This window comes from Triticum dicoccoides, chromosome 1A (assembly GCF_002162155.2).
Source record: "Triticum dicoccoides isolate Atlit2015 ecotype Zavitan chromosome 1A, WEW_v2.0, whole genome shotgun sequence".
Taxonomy (NCBI): Eukaryota; Viridiplantae; Streptophyta; class Magnoliopsida; order Poales; family Poaceae; genus Triticum; species Triticum dicoccoides.
Window position 1 is genome coordinate 477,966,194 of NC_041380.1, and position 15,914 is coordinate 477,982,107.

Below are 15,914 nucleotides of genomic sequence, written 5' to 3' on the forward strand. Positions count from 1 at the left end.
GTCTTTTCAGTTTGATTCTCCGGAGGCCATCATTTCAGAAGATTTATTCATTCCAGCTTTCAGCTCTCGTTCTAGAAATCTTACCGGTGCATCATTCAAATATTCTCTAATCAGCTCGTGATCTCTTCGTTCTCTTGTATCAAAATTCCATCAAGTATCTTCATTCGTTCTCTAATTCTTACCGGTGATTTATCCCTTTACTTCATTCTTTTCCAATTCTTACTGTGGTTCGTTCAAGATTCCCCTTCTCTTAGTATCATATCAATTCATTCGTTCTTTCCTAAAGCCTGCCAGTGGATCCATCAAGACCTTCCCAAGTTTACGCTATATCTCTCCTTTATCATTTCCAATCAGAATGAGTAGTATGCCAAATCCGTTGCTTGTCATCAATTTAATTGATGAAGGATAAGCGTAATGTAATTCTTATTCTTGTTTCATCCAAGTGATTAATTCCTTATTCCGAAGGTTCATCAAAATTCTTGATTTCTTTTGTTCATCTTTCTTTTCCGGAGTTCCAAGTTTTTCTACATTATATCGTTGCGAAGCTCCATCTAAATCATCGCAAGGCTTTCACCTTGTGTTTTCAACTTCTCTTTCTTTTATCATCCTTATTACCGGAGTTCTTCAAGGAGGATCTACATGGTGGTTCGTCAAGGATTCTTTTCATTCTTCAATTGTTCTTCAAGTTTTCTCTCGAAGCTAAGATCCGCCAAGCTATACTCTCAAATAAACATGGTGCTCAACACATGTTTGTTTTGAGGAGTTCAAGTATTCTTCTTGCATATCGAAGTGCAATTCTTTCTCTCTTATCTTGTGAGGTGGTGTTATGTCATTCTTGATAATTTCCCTTCGGGTGTCATGATTTCAACAGTTGTCAAGAATGAAATAGTTAAACCCATCAATTTCTTCAAGCATGAGCTCTTCTCAATCCATCAATCTCTTCATTGGAATTATATTGGGTTATATTTCACCTAAAGCCTTCCCTAAGGAATGTTGCTAATTGTGGTGTCTATCGATAATCCAAGTTTCCTCCTATTCTCGCGGTGAAAGAAGTTTTTCATCTCTTTGGTGCTCTCACTCAAATCAATAGCTTCCTTTAGTGGCCGTTTGTCACCTCATAATGTTGAGATGTTTCCATAAGCCCACTACAAGCTTATTCTTTTCATTGTTGGTTTTCCAACAACTCTGTATAACCTTCTTGGAAGGGTGCTTTCCAAACTCATTTGTGGTAGAAGTTGGCATTTTCTTCTCCATTCTTTCACTCCAATGTTCGATCCTCTATTCTTTCTCCCGGAGGCATTGTGATGTTACTTTCTTCACCCATCATCTCGTTTTATCAAGGATCATGTTCTTTCCTTTGCTTATCCATTCAATCGGAGTGTCGTGTTCTCCATTCAACTTCTCTCATCTTATCAAGTTTTGCCTCCCTTCTCAACCGGGGTGCTATCTGAAATCTTTCTTACCCCTTGTGCCATTCTTTAAATAGTTTCGGAGGTAGTGTATTGTTGATTTCATCATGTATCCTCTCATCTTGTCAAGTTCATGTTCAATTCCTTCCATTTACAGTCAAAGTGCTGCCCAAATTATATCATTCTTATTCCTTCTCTATCTTGTTTTAACCGGAGTGTTGTGGCTATCATTCCTCTTCTAACCGAACTCTCGTCCAAGTGCTTTCATTTTGCCAAGCTCATATTCTTTACCTTCCATGTCCAACTGGAGTGTTGTCATAACTGATCTTTATCGTTCCTTATACATCTCGTCTCTATCGGAGTGCTTGCATGTACTTCTTGTCCATTGCAACCCTTTTCTTATGTCTTTCAACCTACAAGGTTCTACTAATGTTCCTTGTTCCTCTTTTCTAACAGAGTGTTTTCAACTTTGTTCATCTTCGTTGTATTCTTTCTTTCAATTTGTTCAACCTCGCAAGGTTCTTTGGTTTCACTCGTTTGTCAAAGAAGCAACTTAGTTTTACCTTTTCTCTTCCTATTCCGTTTCCCTCCGGTGCCATCCTAGATCTCAGGATGAGATCCTCTTGTAGTGGTGGAGTGTTGTGACGCCCCGAGACCGTTGCGCCAGGTGTCTTCCAGTTATTCGTTGTCTTTGCCATGTCATTTTCTTCCGCATTGCATCTGCATGTTTTCAAAACTTGCATCTGTTCGGGTTCCCCCAGTTCTGTCTGTTGTTTGTTCTGAGCCCAGACACACTCGCACGCGCCCGCGGCACGTCCGAAATATTATTTTATAAGTGGCCGGAAAATGTTCTTGGAATGGGTTGAGAGTTGGCGTGCGATGTTGTTATGTTGTCAGTAGGCCGCCTGCCAAGTTTCATCGCATTCGGAGTTCGTTTGATGCCCCAATGGATACATATAGCGGCATTATAGCCGGTCATACGTCGGACGTTTCCGATCTCCGGAAATAGTTGCCGGGCTGCACTCCTTCCCTCTCATCTCAGCCCAACCTCCTCTTCACAGCCCACCAAACCCCCACTTTGACCGGAGCCATCGGATCGCGATCGGAGGGTCCGAAACCCCCCTAAATCCCCTAACCCTAGCTCTTTTGCTATATATGGACACCCCTTGTCCATTTCAGGCAACCTAGCCTCCCCCTACCCTTAGCCGCCACCTCCCACCTTGTTTTCAGCGCTGGCCGCTCCTTCTTCGCCACTTGTCGCCGCCACAGCTGGCCGCGCCGCCACCTGACCGCCCCTCCAGCCAACGCGCGCCTGCCACACGCCCCCTGCCCGCTCCCACCACCGTGGTCCGCCACAGCTCGCAACCGGCCCGCCCCAGGGCTGATTTGGGCCCGAGGCCACCCGCCGCGAACCCGCGCTCCAGCACCCCCACCGCCAGCCGTGGATCCCCGCACCGTCGCATCGTCCCGCGCTTTGCCTTGTGATACGTCTCCAACGTATCTATAATTTTTGATTGCTCCATGCTATATAATCTACTGTTTTGGACTATATTGGGCTTTATTTTCCACTTCTATATTATTTTGGGGACTAACCTATTAACCGGAGGCCCAGCCTAGAATTGCTGTTTTTTTGCCTATTTCAGTATTTCGGAGAAGCAGAATATCAAACGGAGTCCAAACGGAATGAAACCTTCGGGAACGTGATTTTCTCACCGAACGTGATCCATGAGACTTGGACTCTACGCCAAGGCATCAGAGAGGCGGTCACGAGGGTGGGGGCGCCCCCCTAGGGCGCGCCCCCCTAGGGCGCGCCCCCTGCCTCGTGGGCCCCTCGGTGCTCCACCGACGTACTCCTTCCTCCTATATATACCTACATACCCCCAAATGATCAGAACAGGAGACAAAAACCTAATTCCACCACCGCAACTTTCTGTATCCACGAGATCCCATCTTGGGGCCTGTTCCGGAGCTCCGCCGGAGAGGGCCGTCATCACGGAGGGCTTCTACATCATCATAGCCTCTCCGATGAAGTGTGAGTAGTTTACCTCAGACCTTCGGGTCCATAGTTAGTAGCTATATGGCTTCTTCTCTCTTTTTGGATGTCAATACAAAGTTCTCCCCCTCTCTTGTGGAGATCTATTCGATATAATCTTCTTCTTTTTGCGGTGTGTTTGTTGAGACCGATGAATTGTGGGTTTATGATCAAGTCTATCTATGAATAATATTTGAATCTTCTCTGAATTCTTTTATGTATGATTGGTTATCTTTTCAAGTCTCTTCGAATTATCCGTTTGGTTTGGCCAACTAGATTGGTAGTTCTTGCCATGGGAGAAGTGCTTAGCTTTGGGTTCTATCTTGCGGTGTCCTTTCCCAGTGACAGAAGGGGCAGCAAGGCACGTATTGCATCGTTGCCATCGAGGATAACAAGATGGGGTTTATTTCATATTGCATGAATTTATCTCTCTACATCATGTCATCTTGCTTAAGGCGTTACTCTGTTTTTAACTTAATACTCTAGATGCATGCTGGATAGCGGTCGATGAGTGGAGTAATAGTAGTAGATGCAGAATTGTTTCGGTCTACTTGTCACGGACGTGATGCCTATATACATGATCATGCCTAGATATTCTCATAACTATGCTCAATTTTGTCAATTGCTCAACAGTAATTTGTTCACCCACCGTAGAATACTTATGCTCTTGAGAGAAGCCACTAGTGAAACCTATGGCCCCCGGGTCTATTCTCATCATATTAATCTCCATCACTTTAATCTTGCTTTGCTTTTTACTTCGCCTTTTACTTTTCACTTTGCATCTCTATACCAAAAAAACCAAAAATATTATATCTATCAGATCTCACTCTCGTAAGTGACCGTGAAGGGATTGACAACCCCTAATCGCGTTGGTTGCGAGTAGCTATCATTTTGTGCACGTACGAGGGACTTGAGCGTGGCCTCCTACTGGATTGATACCTTGGTTCTAAAAAACTGAGGGAAATACTTACGCTACTCTGCTGCATCATCCCTTCCTCTTCGGGGAAATCCAATGCAAGCTCAAGAGGTAGCAAGAAGAATTTCTGGCGCCGTTGCCTGGGAGGTTCGCGCAAGTTAAGATTTGACTCCCGATAACGAGCCATTTCTGGCGCCGTTGCCGGGGAGTCTACGCAAAAGTCAACATACCAAGTACCCATCACAATCCATATCTCTCGCATTACATTATTTGCCATTTGCCTCTCGTTTTCCTCTCCTCCACTTCACCCTCGCCGTTTTATTCGCCCTCTCTCTCTCTCTATTCTCCTTCTCCTTCTCCTCCCTATCTTTCTCTATTTGCCTCTTCTGGCCCATTTGCTTTTTGTTTGCTCGTATGGTTGGAATAGTCATTTATTTATTACTAAACAGAGAACCTAAGATTTATGGATCCTCATCCGCTTGCTAATCTTTTTAAGTGATCCAGTTATGTTGAACCAATTGCTAGTGAGTTTTGTGCACTAGATTATCTTTATGAAGTTTTGCTTGAAATTCATGAATCTGAAAATTGCGATGAAGTATGTTATGAAGTGATTCATGATAGATCTTTGAATAAAAAGCATGATTGCAATGATGTTATTATAAATTCTATTAATGACAATTGTGCTAATAATATGCAAAACCCTAAGTTTGGGGATGCTAGAAAATTTATTTAAACCCCATGATGAATATGATATTGATTATAATGTTTGCAATAATATCGAAAGTGGGTTTGGAAGAATGTCAACTTTAGATCCCACATATTTAGAGAATGTTCAATCTTATGAAGTTTTTGATAAAAGTGCGTTTGGGAAGGTCATGGCTTTAGTTAATGTTAATCCCACTATTTCGGAAAAGTGCCAACTTTGCATGCATGTGGATCATGTTGAGAATATTTTATGTGATAGCTATATTGTTGAATTTGCTTATGATCCTACATGCAATTACTATGAGAGAGGAAAATGTGGTTGTAGAAATTTTCATGTTACTAAATTACCGCTCGTTATGTTGAGATTGCTATTATTTCTTTCCTCTTCCTTGCATATGCTAGTTTTTGCTTGCCTTGATAATTTGTTTGCCTATAATATGCCTATGCATAGGAAGTATGTTAGACTTAGATGTGTTTGTCACATGCTTTATGATGCTCCTTTTGTGCTTCAATTCTTGTCTTTCATGTGAGCATCATTAAAATTATCAATGCCTAGCTATAAGGCTTTAAAGAAAAGCGCTTGTTGGGAGACAACCCAATATTTTTCCTTGCTGTTATTTAATAAATAATTTATTTAGCCTCTGTTTTGGTTGTGTTTTTGTGTGTTTAATTAGTGTCTGTGCCAAGCAGAACCGTTGGGAAGACTTGGGGAAAGTCTTGTTGAACTTGCTGTAAAAAACAGAAACTTTAGCACTCACGAGAACTGCTGTCATTTTTATTTGAAGAGTTATATTTAGTTAATTCTTTTTGCAGATGATTAATAGATAAATTACTCACGTCCAGCAATTTATTTTAGAATTTTTGGGGTTCCAGATATTGCGCTAGCTACATATTACTAGAGACTGTTCTGTTTTTGACAGATTCTGTTTTTCGTGTGTTGTTTGCTTATTTTAATGAATCTATGGTTAGTAAAATAGTTTATAATCCATAGAGAAGTTGGAATAAAGTAGATTTAACACCAATATAAATAAAGAATGAGTTCATTACAGTACCTTGAAGTGGGTTTTTGTTTTCTTTCGCTAACGGAGCTCACGAGTTTTCTACTTTAAGTTTTGTGTTGTGAAGTTTTCAAGTTTTGGGTGAATTCTTTTGATGGATTATGGAACAAGGAGTGGAAAGAGCCTAAGCTTTGGGATGCCCATGGCACCCCCAAGATAATACAAGGACACCAAAAATTCAAAGCTTGGGGATGCCCCGGAAGGCATCCCCTCTTTCGTCCACTTCCATAGGTAATTTACTTGGAGCTATATTTTTATTCACCAACATGATATGTGTTTTGCTTGGAGCGTCTTATATTATTTGTGTCTTTGTGTTTTAGTATGCCACAATCATCCTTGTTGTACACACCTTTTGAGAGAGCCATACATGAATTAAAATTTGATAGAATACTCTATGTGCTTCACTTATATCTTTTGAGCGTTATAATTTTGCTCTATGTGCTTCACTTATATCTTTTGAGCTATGTAGTTTTGCTCTATGTGCTTCACTTATATCTTTTGAGCATTATAATTTTTCTCTATGTGCTTCACTTAGATCTTTTAGAGCACGGTGGTGGATTCGTTTTAAAGAAACTATTGATCTCTCATGCTTCACTTAAATTATTTTGAGAGTCTCTTAATAGCATGGTAATTTGCTTAACAATAATATGCTTGGTATTCAAGATTTGTGAAACTTTCTTTTGAGTGTGTTGAATACTAAGAAAAGATTGAAGCATGATAATTGTTTTGAGATATGGAGGTGATAATATTAGAGTCATGCTAGTTGAGTAGTTGTGAATTTAAAGAATACTTGTGTTAAAGTTTGTAGTTCCCGTAGCATGCACGTATGGTGAACCGTTATGTGATGAAGTCGGAGCATGCTTTATTTATTGATTGTCTTCCTTATGAGTGGCGGTCGGGGACGAGCGATGGTCTTTTCCTACCAATCTATCCCCCTAGGAGCATGCGCGTAATACTTTGCTTTGATAACTTCTAGATTTTTGCAATAAGTATATGAGTTCTTTATGACTAATGTTGAGTCCATGGATTATACGCACTCTCACCCTTCCACCTTTGCTAGCCTCTCTAATACCGCGCACCTTTTGCCGGTATCATACACCCACCATATACCTTCCTCAAAACAGCCACCATACCTACCTATCATGGCATTTCCATAGCCATTCCGAGATATATTGCTATGCAACTTTCCACCGTTCCGTTTATCATGACACATTCATCATTGTCATATTGCATATCCCGATACACCGCCGGAGGCATTCATATAGAGTCATATTTTTTTCTAAGTATCGAGTTGTAATTGTTGAGTTGTAAGAAAAATAAAAGTGTGATGATCAACATTTTTAGAGCATTGTCCCAAGTGAGGAAAGAATGATGGAGGCTATGATTCCCCCATAAGTCGGGATGAGACCCCGGACGAAAAATAAATAAAAGAGACCAAAGAAGCCCAAATAAAAAGAGGCCATCAAACGATCAGAACAGGAGCCAAAAATCTAATTCCACCACTGCAACTTTTTGTATCCATGAGATCCCATCTTGGGGCCTGTTCCGGAGCTCCGCCGGAGAGGGTCATCATCACGGAGGGCTTCTACATCATCATAGCCTCTCCGATAAAGTGTGAGTAGTTTACCTCAGACCTTCGGGTCCATAGTTAGTAGCTAGATGGCTTCTTCTCTATTTTTGGATCTCAAAACAAAATTCTCCCCCTCTCTTGTGGAGATCTATTTGATGTAACCTTCTTCTTTTTGCGGTGTGTTTGTTGAGACTGATGAATTGTGGGTTTATGATCAAGTCTATCTATGAATAATATTTGAATCTTCCCTGAATTCTTTTATGTATTATTGGTTATCTTTGCAAGTCTCTTCGAATTATCCATTTGGTTTGGCCAACTAGATTGGTAGTTCTTGCCATGGGAGAAGTGCTTAGCTTTGGGTTCGATCTTGCGGTGTCCTTTCCCAATGACAGAAGGGGCAGCAAGGCACGTCTTGCATCGTTGCCATCGAGGATAACAAGATGGGGTTTATTTCATATTGCATGAATTTATCTCTCTACATCATGTCATCTTGCGTAAGGCGTTACTCTGTTTTTAACTTAACACTCTAGATGCATGCTGGATAGCGGTCGATGAGTGGAGTAATAGTAGTAGATGCAGAATCGTTTCCGTCTACTTGTCACGGACGTGATGCCTATATACATGATCATGCCTAGATATTCTCATAACTATGCTCAATTCTGTCAATTGCTCAACAGTAATTTGTTCACCCACCGTAGAATACTTATGCTCTTGAGAGAAGCCACTAGTGAAACCTATGGCCCCCGGGCCTATTCTCATCATATTAATCTCCATCACTTTAATCTTGCTTTGCTTTTTTACTTTGCCTTTTACTTTTCACTTTGCATCTCTATACCAAAAATACCAAAAATATTATATCTATCAGATCTCACTCTCGTAAGTGACCGTGAAGGGATTGACAACCCCTAATCGCGTTGGTTGCGAGTAGCTATCGTTTTGTGCACGTACAAGGGACTTGAGCGTGGCCTCCTACTGGATTGATACATTGGTTCTCAAAAATTGAGGGAAATACTTACGCTACTCTTCTGCATCATCCCTTCCTCTTCGGGGAAATCCAACGCAAGCTCAAGAGGTAGCACCTTGCCGGAGCGCGAGCGCTGCACTTCCCCCGCCGCGCCAGCGAGTCCGCCTTGCCGGAGCCATCGTCTGCTGCCGTCACAGGTCATCAGCGCCGCCGCCGCGCCCTCGTTTCCTCTCTGCTCCCTCTCCCTCATGAACTCTCTCTCTCATCTTCACAGGAGGAGCCCCGTCTGTGCCATGGATGCCCTGCCTCATCGGATCCGAGATTTATCCATCCATTCCCATTGTTCCACGCCCGGATCCACACCCCAGGTCCTCCTCCATGCTTCCCCGTCGGCGAGCCGCCGTCATCCGCGCCATGGTTGCTTTCCTCCTCCTTGCTCGTGCGGGGGCACGAGGACGACGAGCAGGAGCTGTGGCCCAGATCCGCAAGGCCCATTCGGCCACCCAACGGCCTGCCTCCTCCTCCACCGTACCGGGCCTTGGCCAAGGGTGAGCAGGCCCTGCACTCTGTATGCTCCTCTTGGATAGCTAGAATCGGCCCATAGGTTTTTTTTCCTGCTGCTGCATTTTTCACAAATTTCCAAAGACTGCAGTTTTGCAGAAACTTCCTACTGTTCATGCATATAATAACTCTCAAACCGTGCATCGGATTAAAATAAATTATATATAAAATATGACTAGAATTTCATCTAGTTTCATAATATGCAACTTTCATCTATGTTTAAAATGTTTAAACTTGTTGTTTGTTCATTTTCCTCATATGCCATGCTAAAATGCTTTAATTCATAACTAAATAACCGTAGCTCCAATTTTAATAAACTTTATATGTAAATGGGGTAGAAACTTGCCTAGTTTAACATAGTGTACTTTCTTTGCATGTTTAACAACTCTAAAATATGCTTTAGGACAAAACAGTACCAAATCCATAATTTGCATATGGGGATTCTCTGGACTTGTTGTTTGATGTTCCGGCCTCATTTAAACTTGACTAGATAGTTAGTTTACTCATGCTTCACTTCTTGCCATGCTAACCAACATTTAATATTGTTGAGTACATAAACGGGAGAGAACTAAATAAGTCATGTGCGTCAAGATGCAACTTGTTGCATACTGAGCTCCACTTAACTTGTAGTTTTGCTTGTGCACTTTGCCATGCCATGCCTCATTAAACTGGACATGCATCATATTTGGTTGTGCATCATGTCATGCTTATGTGATGGTTGTTTACTATGTTGTTTGCTTCTTTCCGGTGTTGCTTCTTCGGGTTAGTTCCGATAACGTCGCGTTTGTGAGGATTCGTTCGACTACGTCCGATTGTCTTCTTCATGGACTCGTTCTTCTTCCTAGCGGGATCTCGGGCAAGATGATCATACCCTCGAAATCACTTCTATCTTTGCTTGCTAGTTGTTCGTTCTATCGCTATGTCGCGCTACCTACCACTTGTTATATCATGCCTCCCATATTGCCATGTCAAGCCTCTAACCCACCTTCCTAGCAAACCATTGTTTGGCTATGTTACCGCTTTGCTCAGCCCCTCTTATAGCATTGCTAGTTGCAGGTGAAGCTGAAGTTTGTTCCATGTTGGAACATGGATATGTTTGGGATATCACAATATCTCTTATTTAATTAATTAATGCATCTATATACTTGGTAAAGGGTGGAAGGCTCGGCCTTATGCCTCGTGTTTTGTTCCACTCTTGCTGCCCTAGTTTCCGTCATCCAGTGTTATGTTCTTTGATTTTGCATTCCTTACACGGTTGGGTGTTATGGGAACCCCTTGACAGTTCGCTTTGAATAAAACTCCTCCAGCAAGGCCCAACCTTGGTTTTACATTTGCCTAACAACCTATTACCCTTCCCTTGGGTCGTCCAACCCAAGGGTCATCTTTATTTTAACCCCCCCTCCCGGGCCAGTGCTTCTCTAAGTGTTGGTCCGAACCGAGCTGCCTGTGGGGCCACCTCAGGGAAACTTGAGGTTTGATTTTACTCGTAGCTAGTCTCATCCGGTGTTGCCCTGAGAACGAGATACGTGCGACTCCTATCAGGATTGTCGGCACATCGGGTGGCTTTGCTCATCTTGTTTTACCATTGTCGAAATGTCTTGTAACCGGGATTCCGAGACTGACCGGGTCTTTCCGGGAGAAGGAATATCCTTCGTTGACCGTGAGAGCTTGTGATGGGCTAAGTTGGGACACCCCTGCAGGGTTTAAACTTTCGAGAGTCGTGCCCGCGTTTATGTGGTAGATGGGAATTTGTTAATGTCCAGTTGTAGAGAACTTGACACTTGACTTAATTAAAATGCATCAAGCGCGTGTGTAGCTGTGATGGTCTCTTTCTGGCAATGTCCGGGAAGTGAACACGGTTCTTGTTTTATGCTTGAACGTAAGTAGATTCAGGATCACTTCTTGATCACTTGTAGTTCACGACCGTTGCAGCTTCTCTTCTTGATCTTATTAGCGTATGTTAGCCACCATATATGCTTAGTGCTTGCTGCAGTTCCACCTCATTACCTTATCCTACCCATAAGCTTAAATAGTCTTGATCTCGCGGATGTGAGATTGCTGAGTCCTCATGGCTCATAGATACTTCCAAACAGTTGCAGGTGCCGATGATACCAGTGCAGATGACGCAACCCAGCTCAAGTGGGAGCTCGATGAAGATCTTGATCGTTGTTTTTGTTTCTTTTCTAGATGATCAGTAGTGGAGCCCAGTTGGGACGATCGGGGATCTAGCAGTTGGGGTTGTCTTCTTTTACTTTGGTTCCGTAGTCGGACCTTTGATTGTACCTTGGATGATGTATGATTTTTTATGTACTGTGTGAAGTGGCAATTGTAAGCCAACTCTTTATCCCTTTCTTATTCAGTACATGGGATGTGTGAAGATTACCCCTCTTGCGAGAAGCCTACCATGCGACTATGCCTCTAAGTCGTGCCCCGACATGTGGGAGGTATAGCCGCATTGTGGGTGTTACATCTGGTCCAGAAAAATTCTCCAAAAAGTTTCGATGCGTTTGGAGTCCGTTTGGTATTGATTTTCTGCGATGTAAAAAACAAGCAAAAAACAACAACTGGCACTGGGCACTTTGGCAATAGGATAGTCCCAAAAAATGATATAAAGTTGCTAGAAAATGATGGTAAAACATCCAAGAATGATAATATAACAGCATGGAACAATCAAAAATTATAGATACGCTGGAGACGTATCAGTGACCGACTGGGAAGTTGGTCCTAGGTGCACACGAGTGAATACAAAGTGCACAAGAAAGACTAGTTTTGGCATGTGGGTCTAGTCTAGATCCCGCCAGATGTAACGGCCAAACACTGGTGGATGTGACCGGGCATTACAATAAAAATGTTGGCATTAAGATTGAAACTAGTATTGCTAGATATCATTTCTCCAACACAAAGTGTGTTTGTCCCGGGATGCTTGACAATGGATAATTTTCTTGTTTCTTATGAGTGTTCATTCTATAAAAAATAAGAAGGTGGCAAAAATGGATTATGTGCATTGAAACATGATATGCATACTACCTATGACAAAGTTGAAGGGGTTTCTCAAGAACATGATGTTAAAGCTTGGATTCCGTGTTAAATAGGTCGATATGATGATGGCTTGTGTTTCTTGAGTGAACTATTCTATCAGGTATAATATCAAGAATCTGACAGATTTACTACGAGTAGAGGTATTCATCAAGGTCTCTCTCTCTCTCTCTTCTTTTTTATTCCTTTTGTGTGAGGAGGCGCTATCAAGTCTTTTATAGTTTGATGAAGAAGTTCGTGGCATGGCTAGGATTAAGGTGTGCAGAAATGTATCATCAGTATTACGCCTTTTATTCGCTAATGATTCCCTTATTCTCATGAAAGAAGGTATGACTAGTGCAACTTCCCAACAACAAGTTATTGATACTTATTGCAGCAATTTAGGTCAATTGGTGAGTGGAATCAAATGTGTTTTAGTCCCAATACTGATCCAATAATGAAAATAATATATGCTTCGCTCAATATTGATATTGAAGCACTATTAGATAAGTACATAAGATTGCCAGCCTTGGTGGGTGCTCATAGGGGTGACTGTTTTAATAACTTTGTGCAGAGAGTTTGCTCATAGATGGTGGGTTGGATTGAAAAAAGGTTATCCACTTAAGGAAAACAGATTTTGCTAAAAGTTGTGTCCAAGCAGTTCTTGTTTATGCTATGGTCTTTAAACTTCCAAAAGGTGTATGCAAAGATATAACGAGTGCAATTTTCAGAATTTGGTGGGGAGAAGATGAGAATTACAAGAGAATGCATTGGTGGACATGGTGGAAACTATGCTTCCCTAAGAAAGATGGACGAATGGGCTTTTGAGATCTCCATTCTTTTAATTTGGCAATGTTGGCACAACATTTCTCAAGATTACTAGATGATCCAGAATCCCTATGTTCTATGGTCCTCCGAGCAAAATATTATCCTCTGGTGATCTTCTTGTTGATGGACCCAAAAAGGTACCCTCCTTTACATGGCATAACATTTTTGCCGGTATTCATACTTTCAAATGGGGTCATATATGAACAATTGGAAACAGGGAAAAGGTAAATACCTTGGAGGATCATTGGATACCAACTAGCCCCTCGAGTAAAATAATTACACCACAAGCTAGAGTGTTAACTACAAAAGGTAATGAGCTAATTGAGCCTATAACAGAAAGTTGGGATGATCAAGCTACTACACAATATTTTCAACCCAATTGATGTTAGTTAGTCGTATCCTCGGATCCCTTTGAGTTAAACTTACTTTGAGGACTTTGTGGCATGCATGGCACAAGCTCGCGGTATTTCTCAGTCAGGTCGGCATATCATGTGAGTGGAAGTATTAGTTTTAGAACAGAGCTTTGCTAGTGGCTGGCCCCTCGACAAGTAACCCTTTATGGTCTATATTTTGGAAATTGTGCATCCTAGGAAAAAATTGTTGGAGGGAATTGCATGTCACTTCTCTAAATCCTTTCTGGCTAATAGGCGCATTGGGGGTATTGAACAATGTCATATTTGTCCATAGGGCCTCGAGGACTATTACACCTCCTGTTTGATAGTGTTCGGGCCAAGGATATGTGGCACTTACTTGGATTAGCATAGGTGATAGACCAGGCTCCATTGTTGTTGAGGATCTACTATGGCTTCTTGATGCATGCATGCCAAATCTACCAAGTATGGGATTGAAGGATGGATATTGTAGTAGCTTTCTGGTACCTTTGTTGGATGCATCGGGAGAAACACATCACGAACAGAGTCCTCCTACTGGCAGATGCATTGTGAGTGATCTGTCTGAATTATCAGAGAACTTCAGGTGTAAAGATCATGCCTATTGATAATTGATAGTATGGGTTTGAAGTGGAATAAACCACCTAGTGGAAATGTAAAGTTTAATATCGATGCATCATTTTATGCGAAAGATGGTAGATGATCTACTGGTGCAATTATCATAGATGGTTATGTTGTCTTTCTTGCTGCTTTGTGCTCTCATATTCCCTATGTTACCGATGCACACACTGTAGAATCTATAGCAATGAAGCATGGCCTTCTAATTGCAAACAGTCTGGGCTTTAACTCTATCCAAATTGAATTCGATTCAACTGAGGTGAAATGCATGTGCAGGACAGGAGAGGATATCGAACGAGGCAACAACAATTTATGCATAATGTTTCATCATGGATGGGGTGTGGTACGTTCTTTACATTGTGTCCGGGAGGCTAATATGGTAGCACATACGGTAGCAATTTTTCTTATGATAATAACATTTCTTGTAATGGGGTCGATGAGCCTTCAGATTTCCTTGTGGATGCCATTGTGAATGATGTAACTATTTTGCCAAATCAACAAAGTGAGCCATGATTGTATTTCCTAAAAAAACTTCTTAAGCTCCTCCTTGCCCACAACTTTGGTGGCGCCACCAGGTGCCCCGTCATCATCCATGTCATCACTCTCTCCACGACGATGAAACGTCATCGACTTCCACTGACTATAGGCCGCGCATGAGTTCTATGGCTGGCAGTGGGGCGGTAACTACTAGAGTCTAAGGAAATAGCACGACGCCAGCGAGCCCATGCGACTGTTGTTGGCCAAGGCTGCCTTCTTTCTCGTCGCCAAGCTCACCTCATTCCTACCCTCTACACTACTCGTTGTGCTCCTCGATCTCACTCGCTTGCCCATGCTCCTTCCATTCATCTTCTCAGATGATCCTGCTTTATTCTTTTCCCTCGGGTCATAAGCGTGCAATGGGAGCCCCTTCCCCCAATCGAACACACCACCATCGGTGGCTACTCGATGATTGACTTGTGATGGGAGGCGAACCATGCACATCTCATCGAACAACGCAAGAACGTGGTGTTCTTAATGAGAGAAAAGAGTTACTATTTTTTTGTTATTAGTACTAAAAATTCCCATGTGTTTGGAACAATTTAATCTGTATTTATTGAAAAATGCATAAATATACTCCAAGGGCGTGTTAGGTTGGAGGGAATTAATGATAGGGAATGGGAGTTTAAGGTGTGCGGCACATATAATTTATTGTTTGATTGGGGAGCAAGGGAGTTGAGGAAGGAAGGGGGAAGTGAAATTAACATGCCAATTCCCATGTATCTCTTTGCTAGCCCCCACCCCCTGGTTAATTTAGGTGGGATGAAGCTTCCTCCGAAATTCCCACTACACCTCAAACATGGGATTCAGACTAAAATGTACTTCCCAAACGTAAGCCCTAGACAAACTCCCCTTTATAAACTCCCATTTCATTTCCCTTAAGCTGCCAAACACGTGACAAGGAGAAGCGACCTTTCTCCTCATTGGGGAGAGGGACAAGAAATAAGAATACTAGGGAGGAGGGCTTCCCCCTCTCTTCAAGTAGTGTAGAACGCCGTCGGGGCCACCACCATCACCTTCACCGCCACCTACACCGCCATGTTCTTCTTGTATATAGAGGTATCTCCATCTATAGATCAATTCTATCCCCCACTAAGACATGGTGTTTTGATGCAATGAATTAGTACCCTATGATTTGTTGGGCTATAGAAGTGTTTGAGTAATTTTCCTTGTCCTTATGGCATTGGTGATCTAATGTGATTTGTATGAATTTTATGTTTTAGTATGCCGCTGTCCTTCGTGCTAGTGAATGGGTGCACATGTACATTAAATCAACACTCTATAGTTAGGAATGTGTTATGGTGAAGGACGC